The sequence below is a fragment of the Festucalex cinctus genome, chromosome 3 (genome assembly GCF_051991245.1).
Source record: "Festucalex cinctus isolate MCC-2025b chromosome 3, RoL_Fcin_1.0, whole genome shotgun sequence".
In the NCBI taxonomy this organism is placed as follows: Eukaryota; Metazoa; Chordata; class Actinopteri; order Syngnathiformes; family Syngnathidae; genus Festucalex; species Festucalex cinctus.
In genome coordinates, this window is record NC_135413.1 from 12,419,665 (window position 1) to 12,436,529 (window position 16,865).

Sequence of the window (16,865 nt, forward strand, 5' to 3'; positions counted from 1 at the left end):
TGTGTTTAGCAGTCAGGATTTGGAACTGTGGCAGGAATGCATAATTCCCTCAGTTTATCATACAGCACATATACTGTATCGCATTATAGTGTCAGTATATTGCAATTTGGTAGTGGCATTTTTTGTAATTGGGAGAAGGTTGTCAATACTGTATAAAGCAAACTTGAGTGAGTGAGTGAGTGAGTGAGTGCAGGAGCAATTTAAGAAGATTGTACATCACAAAAGTGAAGGAAGCCAAAAGTCAAGGAGTCAAACTGCAGCCCAAAAATAACACAGCCTTTAAACACACGCTTCTCGTGCACCGAAAAGAGCAAATACCAGGAGTGAAATAGGGGGGTTTGGTTTCAGTTTAGCGTGGAGAGTAATAGTCTCCACAGTTCGGGTCCATAATTACAGGAGGCACTGTTGGCTGCAGAGCTCTCTATGCGGTCTGGGGACAGACAAATGGAACCATTATTCACTAGTAGTACCCCATCACACATACTAGTATGCCTCATAGGTTGGTTAGTTCTTGAAAGACTATATTCATATAATAGAAGTAAAAATTGGTTAGTCCTACTACAGCACATTTGAACGCCACAAATTAATGCAATTAGCAGACAAACAGAATATGGGATGAGTGGAGTTAATTTCTGTCAAAATGTATATTATCCTGCGATTGGTTGGCAACCAGTCCAGGGTGTCCCCCGCCTACTTCCCAGGGCCGGCTTAGATAGGCACCATCACCCCCCGCGACCCTTGTGAGGAATAAGCGGTCAAGATAATGAATGAATGAATGAATGAATGAATGAATGAATGCATGTATATTATCCACTACGTAAAATGTATATCTTGGGCATTTGCAGCTGCTTTAAACTTGGTAAACGGTTCACAAGACCTTGTAGTGTAGACCTAGTGGGTACAAATTAAATTACACTGAGTATGTGCTAATTATCCACTATTTACCACATGAAAAACAAGATTGAATTAATTTTATCAGTAAAGCATTACAAAATGCAGCAATGGGAAGTCTACAAGGTTTTCTCTTCTTCCATTCCAGGCTTGAACTGCGTGACCACATTGCTCCGTCTCTATAGTTACGACAAATACTTGAACTTGATATAGCGATGTGGTATTGGCCGAAAACTGCAATGACCTTGATATAAATGTGTTTTCCAAGTCTGTGGGTTTCTGATTGCCAGAATGTGCACTTTCGAAAACACTGGAACATTTTAAGTCTATTGGTCATGTTTAATCACGCTGCCTCTATAGGAGTAAACAAAACTCTTACCTTGCAAGTGTAAATGAAAAGAAAATATGTAGGCATGATCATCTTAAAACTGATTCTAATGTCTCATTTTCCGTTAGCTTTGAACTTCCCCCTTGCAACCAGTAGATGTGTTTACTGACATGCATGGAAGGGAGAGTGTTTTTAAGACGGGTTGTGTAGCATCATCGAGTCAATATTCATGTGGAAGGAAGCTATCTGAGGAGGTCGGCAACATTCATAACGTAACATGAAAGGACGGGTGCTAAACCTCAGTGGCAAAACGTGAGCTTATAAAGTAACATGATGTGTGTGGGGGCCAGAAAAGGCAGGCTGTAATATTTCAATAAATACATTTTCATTCTGCATTTGAACTCAGCAGCAGTCATCCCCACCCAGCCCCAGTGGATCAGGATTACAGTGAAAGATCTGCAGTGAGATTACTTCTCCTGCCTACCTTAAGAAACAGGGAGGCTCAGCCAACTCAATCATAAACATGAAATCCAAATATTTTTGCAATATGCACACTTATACAGTGGAACGGTTGGAATTTGAAAGCCCCTAATGTCAAGGAATCCAGACTTAAGTGCAAAATCTGTGCGAACAAAGTCGTGGATGACAGACAAAAACTGCAAATTTCTGCAAGACATCAGCATTAATTCAAGGCGCATTTAAAAGATCAATCCCACACAATACGTGTATGCTTTTTCTCCGCCATCACATAAAGCTAGCACAGATAGCGTAGGGAGGAAAATATAATGACCATTGAAATGGAAATAAAAGTTATGCCACTGGAAAACTGTAACCACAATTTTGCTGGCAATATGGCCAAATCAAAATATTAAAATGATAGAAGTAAGTGACTTGTGAAATTTTAAGTTTAAGCAAATCCTTTCAGAGGCTAAAAAAGTACGAATTTTCCTCTGTATGGTCACCACACAAGTGTCCATCATCATTAAAGTTAAGGTGAGCACAGGTATTAGAATGTTCACATTTTAACGTTTTTTTTATTTTTTTTATTTTTATACTTTTATGACAGTTAATAATAATAATGGGGCTGTCAAACGATTAAAATTTTTAATCTGATTAATCATACTTTTTAATTTTGATTAATCACGATTAATCAGCTAAATTACTTGCATATTCGCGTAATATAAAATAAATACAAAATACCGTAATATTTTGACATAAACAAATTTTATTATCTGAATGTCATTTGCAAACATTGATTAAATGCATGTACGCAATTGCATGCATGCGTGTATTGCTCAAAACGTAACGGCATCATATCAATTGGGTGCAATTCAGTAATTATTAATTAAATGCAAATTACTTTTGTTTTATCTAAAGTCTTGTCAGGGTGTTTTTTAAAGCCAAATTTACCACCGAGCACACCAACTGGAGTCACCCCGCTCATTTTGGAATAACAGGCGTAGGAAATGCCGTGCATTGACCTCATCACTGACCTGCGCAGCCTTCAATGTAACCATCCGCGGTTACGTTCAAGGCTCAAGTGCTGTCAAAAAAAATTGTGTGATTAATATGCGTTAATAAGTGATTAATGCGACAATTTTCTGTGATTAATTAATGTATTAACGCTTTAACTTCGACAGCCCTAAATAATAATTAAAGAAAAATAATAATCTAATCATAGCTTCTTTGACACAAACGGCAGTTTTAACATTGACCAGTCCAATAAATATGCAAACATGAGTTCATACTATATAAGGGGCCTCTTGACACATTGCAAAATTAGACCATTCGTGACGGAAGCTATAATTACACAAAAATAAAACAGAGGACGGTGAAAGTCTTGTCTTAATGTAGATTACTCTGATATATTTTTTTCCAAAACACATCTAGTGACTAAATTTAGCAACAACGTCATTTAAAATGGTAGCACATGTTATGAGGGATGTGGTCTGTGGTCCCTGAAGTCAGCATTAGGTTAGAAGTTATTTCACGCAGGCGCCCACATAAGGCAACATATGGAAACATTTGTGAGCTTCACAAAGGGCAAAATCTCGACATGGTCTTCACTTTTCGTTATTTATTGTTTTGAAGAGGAAGAAGTTGGTTTAAGAGGTGGATCTGGCCGAAGGACACCTCTTGGCATTAGATGTAAAAAGGTGGAGAAGTTGGCCAAGCATGATGAGCTGACCGCCTCACAGTCGGGAGGGCGGGGCGGGGCAGCCTCTTGGGTTCCGGACCGTCTTGTCCATAATAATGAGCAGTGAACTGTAGTAATGGGGAGCTTAAGGTCTTGAGGTCAGCACCTCACAGGCTTAGCATTTATTGTTTCTGGGTGGGTCTCTGAACCTTTACTCCTCTTCTTCAACTAGGTCAAGCACGAACGACTAAAGGCTCAACACATTGGAAGTGTCCTAACAGCAAATCATGTTATTTTAACAAAAGAGGTCCTACTGGCAGCGTCACTGTATGAATTATTTGAAAATCAAACGGGGAATTCCCGATACTTGAGCTGAAATGGAAAAACAAGATCACCAACCACTTGGATATTTTTAACTGATCATCTGATCCCATTTGACATTGTACAGTATATTAAGGTAAATGTTGTTTCAATACTACTTCTGCATATAAGCAGGTCATGCCATACAGCCTGCTTCCCTTGGGATATCATCTAAATGACAGCCACTGCACAGAATGGTTGCTTTAATCACCACTTCTCACAGTGGGAGTTACTGCCCAGTAGGATCGAATCCGTCCTCTGGCATCGCTGGTCAGATTTTATGACCCTATTAAATAAGTCCACACGAGAGACAATGTAGGCTTCTCACACCATAACCTTGTTTCCTATCAGAACAAGCCACACTGCTCTCTATTTATACATCAGTTGGGGGGCATTTATCACCTAATCAGACTGCTAGTGTTGTTATAACGTAAATGAAAGTGCCACATTATCATTTTTAGTGTTATAGGGCCTCGAATGTTGAACACAATATGTTTTAAAATGCTGTTTGACCACTTTTTTTTTGTTATTTATAAACAGTTTTGCCTACAGGAAAAACGGATCAGTTCCAGGGCCAAACGGTTACTATCAACTAGGGATGGGCGAGTACCGATACCAGCCTTTTTTCTACGAGTACTCGTGACTCAGACGAGTACAAGCGACCGATGGCAGAGGGGGAAGACGTTAAGTGAGTCCTCCTTGCCTGTAACTGGCGCTAGCTTGCAGCAGTTTTTCACCAAAACTTCACTGGTTTGGAAATACTTCACAATTGTGAATCTTATACTAAAAGAGCATTTTTGTGTTTTATTTTGAGCGTTAAGACTATTGAAGAGTGACTGTGCTGCTTTTTTGTCAAAATGAAAGGAAATATATTTGTTTAAAAATATCTTTTTGTGATTTTTTTTTATTTGTCAAAATGTTCTACTGGTATTGGCAGTTGATATCGGTATCGGTGAGTACTGAGGGTCTGAATGTCGGTATCGGTATCGGTCTGAAAAAAAGTGGTATCGAACATTCCTACTATCAACCATTATTGACTGTGAGCAGGTTAGGGTAGGAAAGTATATCTTATTTATGTGAACAGGGTTATGGTTAGGTACCTTTCAGTGTATATTCTTGCTTTCTCTAATGTTTCCTCTCTTCTTTAGGGACTGACTTCAAAGTGTTGTAAATCGTTTCATGCTTGCACATCAGTGAGCTGCTGAGATTTTGTGAGGTTGTTCACGATAGGGTTAGGTTATGGTCTGTCCACAATTGTGTGGGTGTTATTTTTAAAAATGATTGACCAACCTCCTGAAAAGTGATTGTTTTGCAGGTAGAAGGTCTTGGCCCGACGCCTGCAATACACTACTAGCCACATTAATTGGCAAGCCAACAGGTGGAAGGTCTCAGCCAGTTCATCGTCTTTCCATGGTACCACATTTACTTGAAAAAGCCCATAAATCTGACCCTATTAAAACTTGAAGGGACAACATGAGATAGCGCCACACCATCAGGTGACTGGCCTCAGCTACGACTGAAAAGAGTTGAACTGCAGAGGAACTCCTCAATACCACATGGACATTGACAAGCGGTATGAATGGCCTTCCTAACAAAAGCTGGGCTAAATAAGCAGAATAGGCAGTTTGGATGAGGGCATGTGGGGGGCAACAGAAGAAAAGGCCAAAAAGACAAAACAGCTTTGCAGCCCCCGAGAGAGGCCACCTAAAATGCGACAAGTGCTGCCACGATCCTGCAAAGCCATGTACACTTAGTGTAATATAGTTCTGAGTATTGTAAAATGTGGGAAATCCCCACTGGGTGCTACGACAAGGCATTTAAGCTTTGACTTTCACCTTTCAACCTTTCTACTTAACCATAGAAAACAGCTGCTCGCTCAGGCTACAAATCTGATTTATTTTTATTTTTTTGTCCAAATAATTCAATTAGCCAACCCCCAGGCTGTTTTAAAATGATGTCTAGGTGACACAACTGAACAGGCGATTTGACTGCCATGACAAGTTACCTTCTAAAAGAAAATATTAAAGAAAAGGGATTTTCATGGTGGATACGGTACACAGAAAATAGTAGTGCAGGAAAATGTAAGTCATTTATGTAACACACTATTTTATACTGTCGTAGATTGGAGCTTTGGACCACTGAAAGACAAAGTCAAATGTATAGTGAGCCACTCAAAATAGTATTCAGATTAGAACTATCTAATCAAGGTCAACTCCTGAAAGAAATAGATGAAGATTGAGGCTCAGGTAGAGGAGTGCATTACTGTAACATGAGAGACAAGAAAATAATATAACATACTTAAATCAAACTATAACTTGACTGGAGCAAATAAGGTCATAGGAGGACTTCAACTTGACAAAGAAATGATTGGATGAAATTGAGCTGTCGCTGTTTATCCTCTCATGACTCAAAGCCTAAAATCAAATCGGACGCCACCCCCGCTGCGATTGATGTGCTCGGCCTAGAGAGCTGGCCAAGCAATTAGCAGTGCAACCCGCCTGTACATCTGCATGGCTGCTAATCCGCTGGTTAATGAGGCCGCAGCCTCAAATTTAATTCATTTGAGTTCTCCATCTAAACAGCTCCATTTCCTCAGCGGAGACATTGGCTGACGTTATGGCCCAGTCTTCAATGACAAAGTGCCCCGCCCCCAAGCTCCACACAGACCACCATCAGTCTTTCCAACATTGATGAGTACAATGAACTCAGATAACTTTTTGTTTGTGAACTTTTAGTTACTTCTTTGACCAGTAATTAGTTTTTTTTTTTTTTTTTGCATTAGAATCAGTTGTCAATGCATACATAGCCAGTAATATCGAGGACAGCAGATATCTGCTTTGACAGACACATCTGATCCAAACACAATAAAACGTAACGTGTAGACATATTTTACTGCATGGACACAAGTTTAATGACACTCAGCTAGGACAAAACAAGCTGATAACATCTAGTATGCAAACCCTGTCATGGTGAAAAACCGGTTTAATTTATTTTTGAAGGAATTTATGGATTAAAGCCAACACTATCCACAAAAGCAAATATGTTTTGCTTATGACACTAGTATGTAAATGGTGATATTGTATAGGTGCGGGTTGGGTGGCTTGTAGAGAGCAAGTGGTTTAATTATAGTGTAAAACAAACCGTAATTAGCTGACAAAAGCTCCAAAAGATCAGCCACAACCAGAAATAACAATCCCCAACACATGCTAGTGTCCTGTGTGGAAACTATGGCTTACATTGACTACTTGGAAAAAAGAACACAAACAGGATGTACAGGAGCACATAATTAGCATGGGAAGCTGAAATTTTGGGGGAAAGACGCTTGAAACTCCACCCATCCATCATCCATCCATCCATCCATCCATCATTGGGGTCGCCTATCCCAGCTGACATTATGTGAGATAGGCGGGGTACAGTACACACTGGTCTGGACGCCAGCCAATCGCAGTGCTTGTTTTTACTGAGTAACCAATCAAAGACTCATTTAAAGCAACGCTAGAAACCTTTTTTTTTTTTTCTTTCTCCCCTTTCAATACGACTACTACTTTGACTCTTGTCATGAATGTGTTCTCCGACATAAATAAAACGCCTGCTGATGGGAAGTACTGTGATTAACTTCATACTACAACTTCAATGAAGACCAACAAGCGTATCTATTTTAATAAATAACGAACCATCCTGTCGAAATCTATAACGCCACCACATGCAGCGAACCATCCCATTTACAGAACAATTCTTATCAGAAACTGCTTCGAGTTTTTCAATATACTTACAATAAGCCTCCGTAACGTCCACGCAGTTATCAGGAAGGTTAAAAAAGAAAAAGGAGAGGGGGGAAAAGTGTCGAGAAACGAGGTCCTCTTTAATCCGGTGAAGAAGAAAAAAAACAGATAGGTAGTTAGTTTCGTGTTGTTCAAAAAGTAGACGTGGTGTTGCTTGTTCGCCCCGCAGCTGGGCTATCAAGACGTCCTCCTCTTCTCGTGGTGACTGACGAGCAGCGCACACCAGGACTGCAGGCACGCACACACGCATACGAGCGCGCACACGCAGGACCCAAGTAGTGAAACCCGAGAGACTGTGACGTCACAGCCCGGATGTATGGCAAGGTGCACTATCATGACAGACGAGGCAAGCATGGGCTCGGAGAGGACACACTCAAGGCATGACAAGCCATATACTATAGTTTAGCATTTGTAGACATGAACTCTAATGACGTCATATAACTTGCCATACACTAACAAATAAATACTGATTTGACTAAAAATACAGGAACATTGCAGATAATTTGTTGAACATACTAGAGGGGTGGTGAAGCTACACACTTCCCAGTATGCTTGTAAATATTTGTATAGTTGTATTGTTGCTCTGTATTTGCTTGTTCAAAACTGTGTCTGTCTTTGGAGATCAGCGAGCCAAATCAACTTTTAAGATGAAAGGGCAGTAGGAGCACTAGGTTGGCTTAAATGAGGAAGTTAGGTAACTTGACATATTTTGACAAAAATGTCAATGTCCACAACCATTTATAGCCACTGCAGTCACTGATGGATCCAGTGTTTCTAAATGTATAATAGATTACAATGTTTGAGAGAGACCACAAGTGCCAAACTTGTGGATGTTGCCTTATTTTCTATGACATCTGTTCAATAATAACTATCCATTGTAAAAATGATCATCAAAACCTAGGGTGGTCATGAAATATGGATTATTAGATTTAAGGAACAAGTTTAAGATGATAGGTGGTTACAAAATAACTCGTCCAGAAACAAATACAGTGCTTCTCAGCTTCTGGCTTGAAGATGTTAAAGATGTTATGGCTCGTGACATGCACTTGACAGAATGACAAACTTTTTGAAACTGTGTCATGCAATAAAATGTGAATGGTATGCAATGAATGCAAATTCTGGTGGAATTTAAACAGTATTGGAGACACGTCAGGTGTATCCAGAGCAATAAAATAAATTAATGCCATTGTTTGTGTTTTCATAGAATAATTCACACAGACAAAACTGTTATTTGCATCTTTTATTTCTTAAAAAGAAGCCAAATGATTGATGTAGTACTTTCCTATAAAGAAAGAATTGAAGCTGCTGATGTTTCATTTGAAATGTTGTTATATGTGGTCCTGTTTAGTTAAGTTATTCATTAGCATCTATGAAAACGTAATGGCCTCTGTACTACTGCAACGTCACAGTATACACTAAGCAAGACTTTCTTTACCCAATAGGATGTACTGAAAGTTCTGGTGTGACGTCACCATGTCGTGCGTCCACCATATTTTTTTGGTTTTCCTAGTAGATGGCACGAAGTGTGGCACTGCGTGTTTGTAAATTTCAGCAAACAAGTGTTCCATCATACGTAATTAACCAATATGGTTGTTAAGTGAGTAAGCTGATGGAACTTGTAAATTGGTATTCTATTCCATTCCAAAAATCCGAACACATGAAGGTGATTTCACTAAATCAGTGATCACCTCGCAGACTGTGCTTAGCCAGTACCAACAGAAAGATGAACCCATGAAATACTCCAAGATCTGCTCAGATCACTTCATCACAGGTTCATTAGTTTTCCTTTTAAGGTTTCTTCTTCTACTAAGCATGTTTACTTTGTGCACATTGTCTGTTCCTGTCCAGTCGAGCGCTTGCATGCTAAATCCATCAGTAGTAAACGGTGCCCCCCACACCCCCTTACAATAAATGGCTTCACACAACCACTTAGCATGAGTGAAAAAAAGGGCATTTCTGTTATCTTACATATCCTCTGTAAAATAGCGCGCACATATGCAAAAACATTATGGTAGTGTATTTTAATGCGCACAACTGTAGTTTCTAAAAGTGCATATAAGCTAAGCTAGCTACAACGTAGCTTTGCCGTCACTATCAACACATTGAAGTTCTCGGTCATGCATTGCATTTCGCACATGCATCCATGACACAGCTGGTTGATTTTGCCTCCATTGATTTATATGCCTTGAGTTGTTCAAAGGTTTGCATTTATAAGGTAGTTCACGGTGCCCATGTACGTGACCCGTGGCTGGCGTGATCTTCCTTCGTCAATTTATAGGGATCCCGGCAATTAGTCCAAATGTTGTAAGGTACCGCTGGCGTTCCTTTGCCTGATAGCTTTCCCGCTACAACGGTACCTTTTGTGTGCTCATTTCCGTCAATTTAGCCACATTATAAGCATCATTTTATATTTGTCTAGGATTTGAACAGCGATTTTCCAAAAAATATGGTGGACACACCCACCGGCTGACTTTGTGGGAACCATCTATTGTTTCTAGCATTTAGTATCAAAGCATAGCAGCAGCTCCGTTGGCTCATTCTTCAGCAAGCCCTGACAAAGATGGCCTGTTGAGAGAGAGAGCGAGAGAGCGAGAGAGCGAGAGAGAGAGAGAGAGAGAGAGAGAGAGAGAGAGAGAGAGAGAGAGAGAGAGAGAGGATATAGCTGCACTGAGCTGTTAATGGCTCATCCCAAAACTATTTGACTCCCCTCTGATAAAGTGGTTGCGAATGCTTTGCACACAGTTCATGGAACTGTGTCGCTGCGTCATCTCCCAGATATCCAACAGAGACATACAAAATGAAATTCTGTTGTACCAACAAAACCACAGTATTTTTTGTTGATTCAGGAATTTTTGTACTAGGGTGTGTTGAATTTGACTGTTGACTGTCTTTGTATCACATCTCAATAGATTGTTTAGGTGTACCAAAAGTAGTGCCACGTGACCTCCCTTTTTAGTACTGGAGATAAAGTAACTTGTAAGCGGGACAAGAGGGAAAAACAAATAAGAATCCTATAACACATGAAAGCCCAGACAATGACCTCGTTCCCTCCCAGTAGTCAAACAGTTGTTCCTCTCATCAACATGCTATTTGCAGTCACACCCGTCCCCACGAGTGGGCCATAAGGGGCCCTTGCCCGCCCACTAGAGGTGCAAAATTAACTGATTTGAGTAACTGCGTACTTCAATCTGTCTCGTGATATTTCTTAAGCGTTGTTTAGTTGCTCTATCATCACTAGACACTGTTAAATAAGCAACAGTAATTGGTTAATCAACAACAAGCTGGTGAAATACTTTACAATACACTTTAATGAATACGATTATTCAATGGAATAATCGATTTGACAGCCCTACCAGCCAGTCAATACACCCTTTGAGACTGCTTTTCTCCCACACTTACCTTCTTTTCACCTTTCACTATTTCAACATAAAAACCTAAACGTTGACTTACATATGCCACCATTAACACCATCAGGAATAAGAGAACCTTGACCAGCTTTGCTACATTAATAATGCACCATATATCCATTACAAAGTCAGTCCTTCAGCTATCATTGCTACTCTTGGGAGGATAAAGCCCCCCCCCCCCCCCCCCCCCCCCCCCCCCACACACACACACACACACACACTCCACCCCCATTAGGGACATGGGAATTATCTACCACTTGGGACACAGAATGGACCCCATATCTGGAGGATATACGGTAAGATAATGATATTCAATTGCTGGATTCATCAAAGACGAATCTGTGGCAAAGGAGCTTGTGTTCAAACGCACACAGAAAAGGTGTCAGAGGGGAAAGTCAAAGCAAGCTGTTCAGCCATCTGTGTAAGTACTTGTCTTGCCTCAAGAGAGAATATCTTTCTATCTATGATATAGCGAAATCCGTGTTTGCTATCATTGCTCAAATCAAACACGGGTCTACAGCTTCTTTTTCATTTACAAGCCATTTATGTTGCAATAAAATATAGCCATGACACTACAGGAAACAAGTATGATAACAGTTCACAATACCTCAAAAACATCAGTACCATTGCTTACAAACTGGACCCTATATTCATACTCACATAGAGTGGGACAAGCTTGCAAGAGACCCCTCAAATATGGAAAACGATTTCAATATGGTAACTGGAAATAATATGCCAACTAAGAACCATATCGTAACTTAGCATCTCATATGTCTGATAATACACTTGATGAATGGTAATAGAAATGGGAATTAAAATGTTTGTGATAAATAGGACAGAATATGGGAGGGTGAGTCTGAATTGCCACTCAGGTATCACTAGTAATGTGAGGAAAATTTGACTGGAAAACAGATATTAGATATCCCCCCAACCAACAAAACACAAACATTTTCAAAAAGGTTTACTGTTACAAACTGTCTTTGTCATCTCCAACTAAAAGCTCTCTACTCCCATATTTTGTGGCTACACACCACTGGGCTTTATGATAGTCACGCTAGTTGATGCTATCAGTGCAAAGTGGTTTGGCTCCAAGACTCCAGCTGGCTCAGGCCAATACTTGTTAAGGGGGAAACAGTGTGTAAAGTAAAGTACAATAGCAACACCTAGGCTTCATGTTTCCATTTTAAAACAATGTAAATGAAGCCATTTTTATTTGTTTCTAAAAATAGGCACAAACAGAGTGCGCAACCATGAGCTGGTTTGTGTTTTGACCACAGGGCATGTAGGTGGGTTAGCTGCATCAGTTATATCATTGGTGTAATATTATACCTGCGACATTGACACTTGTGAATTAAAAAAAGAAGAGGAACACAGGACCACAATGGATGTCACCCAGTATTCCGTCTTGTATGGTAGCATGTGCCCCCACTACTCTAAACATGGCATTCTTATTAATATTGTGTTTTTGTAATATGAGTTTTTAAGTAGAAAAATCCACCTGTTTTTTGTTTTGTTTTTTTTTTGTTTTTAAATCCATCCATTTTCTGTTGACAGCAAGTGGCAAAATGGCCACTTGCTGTCAACAGAAAATGACACCACAGTTGCTCAGGCCTCAGGCAACGACCAGTCACAGCTCAGCTTCAGAAAACAGGTAGGTGAGCCACAAAAAGTCTTAGAATTTTAATTTTAAAATTTTCGAAGATTTTGTTTTGTTTTTTTAAGGCAAAATCATCCTACAGTGGACACAGTTATAAAAGCTTTATGGAAATGCATATATTTGGCAGAAGAGGAGCAGGTCTAATCTGCTCCGAGGCAATTATCAATGAGCAACAGCATGTTGCTTTTCAGCTGCATTACAGCCTCCATCCGGTTATCAGTGACTGATGCACCGGAGAAGCTTTCAGACTCATTAACTACCCACACACAGTCACAAAAAGAGACTTGCTAAGTGTTCTCATGTTTATCTACTCTCAGAGGATCTTTTCTACCTACTCGCTGGTTCTGGACACTGGCTCTTACCTCATCCACCTACACTCCCACACACTCTTCTTTGTAAGTGGGGAGCAGGCTGTTACCTGCTGGTGTTGGGAGGAACAGTCATAGACAGTGTAGCTGCAGCGGGAGTGTCATCATGAAGATGACAGCATGAATTAATCAGTATTAGCATCTGCAAGGGCCTCTGTTCCTACTGGGTGATGGCTAAAGAAGACAGAATGTAAAAATTGCTTCATTATTAGCTTGTCTTCCGGAAGCTAGTGACAAGATGGACTGATTGACCATCCTCTGGGGTGTGTTGGTGTGAGGGAAAAATTGCTCCTGTAGTTATAGGTTGGTTGTGCCATCTGTCTCATCCAGAGTGCACAAAAAGTTAAAAACACTTGGTGTCACGCCGCCACGCTGGTGCCGGATCTTGCTTTTATTTTGTCATCATGTTTCCTGTTTTATTTTGAAATCATTAACCACCCTCTCACCTCAGGTCACTTGCCCTTCCTCCGCCACAGTTAATCACCGGTCCACGCCCATGATTGTCTCCACCTGCTGCCAATCACCCCGGTCAATAAAAGCCATCACCCACCACCTGCAGTTTGCCGAAGTGTCACAACCCATGCATGGAAGCGTCCTCACAGCCCTTGAGTCACAGTCCTTGTTCTTGCCTTGTTCTTGCCTTGCCTTGCCTTGCCTTGCCTTGCCTTGCCTTGCCTTGCCTTGCCTTGCGTCCTGAGTTTGCCCGTCTTTTTCCTCCCTAGCGGAGCGCTTTTTGTTGTCCCCTTTTTTGAGTGCCCTGTTTTCATCTCCAGTTTGGAGCTCTTTATGTTCAGCGTTTTTTCCCTCTAAGAGGCGTTTTGAGTTTCCTGCCATTCAAACTGCAGCCTTGTTGGCCAACTTACCATCTGCGTCTGAGTCCTACCTCTTCACGTCGTGTCACTTGGGGGGGAAAACATATTTAAGATATTGTCTTCATAATTAAATCAAGAGGGTCACCTTAAACCATGCAATTTAAACCCAACTGGATTATTATTTTTACTCAATTCAAAGCACTTAATGAAGCAAAGCGGCACAGAGTCGTTTCAACTGTCTTCAATGGAGTGCATTCTCAAGTGCATTATCAAATCTTGCGAAAGCTGCAGAGATGAAAATGTGCACCTCTGATTTTACACTAGGACACAAAGCTACAGTGCATTCGAATTTTTCTTATTTTGGGCCATCGCAGAAAATAACGATTGCTGCCTTCTCATATAATCCCCTTTGAACGCACATTGCATGCAATGATGCCCTAAAAGAATGAATATGAATCACGCTGATAAGAGCAGCAGTCAAGAATCAAGCAGTCTTTTCAGATTAGTTGCTGCACTTTTTAGTGAGGGGTAGGGGCATTGACTATGCAGCCCTTGATTGACTACATCAGAGACTCCCAATCAGGGTTCTATGGGACATTAGTGTGCCGTGAGAAGTCATCAGGGATGCAGCAGAAAATTATGTATTTTCACTTAAATTGTCAGAAACTGATTGTTTACTACTGTCAAATAACTTTTTTCATTTATCCATGTCAGAGACAAATAATGTCAGGCTTAAATACTCTTCAGAATGTACAGAAGGCACAATGAACTAGGAATGTTCAATACCACTTTTTTTTTTTTCCAGATCTATACCACCAGAACAAGTACTTACCAATACCGATACTAAGTACTGATACCACTTGTACTTTTGATACACAAAATTTCACTCCCCCTAAAAAAACAATAACAACAGATTTTTTTTAGTATTTTAAAGAAAGACCCATATGTTGCAGTATCAATACCTTGAAATAAGGCCTGGTATTAGCATGATAGTTATCAGTACTCGCTCATCCCTACAATAAACCTGTGTATACACCTGTTACCATTCATATGGCAGCATAAGTTTGTGGCTTCCTGCAACTATATCATCTTAATTTTCACCTCAACAGGCCCAGATTTGATGGTGTGCCATGAGATTTTAATGTAATGCCATGAGATTCTCATGTAAAATGTGTGCCTTGGCTCGATAAAGATTGGACCACACAAGGACATTTACCAATCAGTTCAATGTTAATTTACCGTACAAACATTTGAACGACACAATTGTAGGAGTGGTGCTATAGTGAAAATCAACAGTGCATCTGCTGATTAGTAGTACTACGTTGTATGTATAGTTAATTCATTTTTGCCTCATTTGCTTCATACACAATGCATTCATGATAAATTGGCCAAAAGCCAAACTATTGGTAATCAATTAATCAATGATGATGCACCTTTGTACTTATGAGAGTAGAAAACAATAAACTTTACCTTTGCAATAATAACTGTTACGCCTCTCCATAAGTAGGCCTCCACAAGTGGCTACTTCCTCTTTCAAACAACAGTTGCCAGTCTATAAAGTTGTCAAATGGAACAACTGCACTTTCCGTTGGTGTTGTGGAGTCTCTAATGTGGAAAGCCCACACAGCACAAACACCATTACAGTAGCATCCATCTGTTTTTTGAGAGCATATAACGATAGGAAAATATGTCCGCTGACAAGCTAATTAGAAGATGAAAAGCAATGCAGCTAATTTTGCGCAAGCTAGCTAAATGGACCAATCAATGAAAAAAAGTCAGTCATGAAAAGTCAGACTGTAGAGTGCCCCTGGCTGCTATGATTTCTGAGCTAGCTGAACACCCCGCTGACAATAATTACATGCTCTGGCTAAAAATCCCTGTGCTAATGACTCATTGAAAATCAATGGCTTGTATCTAGGATTTGTAACATACTGAGGCATGATACAAGAGCAGAAAAACCTGCTGGAACCACAGGAAATGTTCAGTTCTCTAGTTAAACAAAGGTACTGTATTCCCAAGAGAGGAAAATGTGTGGAGAGACACAGAGGCAGCAGATTACTGATCATTGAGTTGTTTTCAAGCACACTGGTTCAAGTGAGTGACATCACCAAAGGTCATCAAGAGGACATGTCAGACAGCCTCATTTTATGGCCGAGACTATTTTTTTAAGCCTGGGCTTCACTGACAGTCAAAAATTCCACATTTTTCATGCCAAACACCAGCACATATTCACTTTCGCAACAGTCTTTAACCTTGCAGCCCCATGCAAGACAAGTAAACTCATCTTGGGCACCAAACCCAACATAGTCGAGATATATCTTGATACTTTAAAGAGCGACTGAAAGCATGAGCCTGTCAGCATAATGTTTACATGGCTGGTGCCAACAGTACAATACATGTGAAAAAAAAAAGAATGAATGGGAATAAATAGAACAGAACATGTTCATCCTGATGTGGCTTCATGACCCAAATACAAAGATTGGTTTCAAATGTTGGGCTGATTAAAATTTGAGCACAGCCACAATTTAAAAATATCCATACATTTACATTTACTTCAGTTTATGTTTGACCAAATGAATATTTTTGATTCTGGGAATTTTAGATCTTTATACTTAACTGAAAACATTATTGAATAGTCATTTTCCATGTCAGTTATTCTCGGTTTACTCAGGTTGCAAAAATCTTTTGCTGTACAATACAGCCAATTGAGTATAAATATACCATTTTGATTGGCAAAGCCAACAAATTATCCATGAAGCTTTCTTGAGTCGGAACAAGTAACTTGATAAGGAGTTTTTCCTCCAAGGGTTTAGGCTCCATTTGGCACTGCTAGGGAGTTAGAAACATCCTACTTAGCAAATTAATAAGGCCCAATCTTAAAGTGGTACAGTGAACTGCAAAATAAACATAAAATATAGCTGACAACTATGATAAGATAGCATTTGTGAGCAGTCCCAACAACCAACATAATCTCTTTGGCAGCCTTGATCATTTTTAAAAACGCATTTTACCAAATAGGTCATCTTGGTTCAGGGTTCAAATCTGAGCTAAGACCCTTCTGTTTACAGTTGTCATAATCTACAGGCACTCAATTTTCCTCCTACATTACAAAAACATGCACAT

At 40.0% G+C, this 16,865-nt stretch overlaps 1 protein-coding gene across 15 annotated transcripts in view; it reads right to left on the minus strand.

Annotated features, from left to right (window-relative positions):
• The window catches only part of plekha5 (pleckstrin homology domain containing, family A member 5), a 114,866-nt gene that overhangs the window by 41,761 nt on the left and 56,240 nt on the right, over positions 1-16,865 (minus strand). For 2 of the 15 annotated variants that reach the window (XM_077515867.1, XM_077515868.1), the window contains exon 1: positions 7,490-7,753. The exons of the other annotated variants lie outside the window; for them this stretch is intronic. The gene's annotated coding sequence lies outside the window, so the exon portion shown is untranslated. Of the gene's footprint in view, positions 1-7,489; positions 7,754-16,865 lie in introns of those variants that run through there. 15 annotated transcript variants of the gene reach the window in all.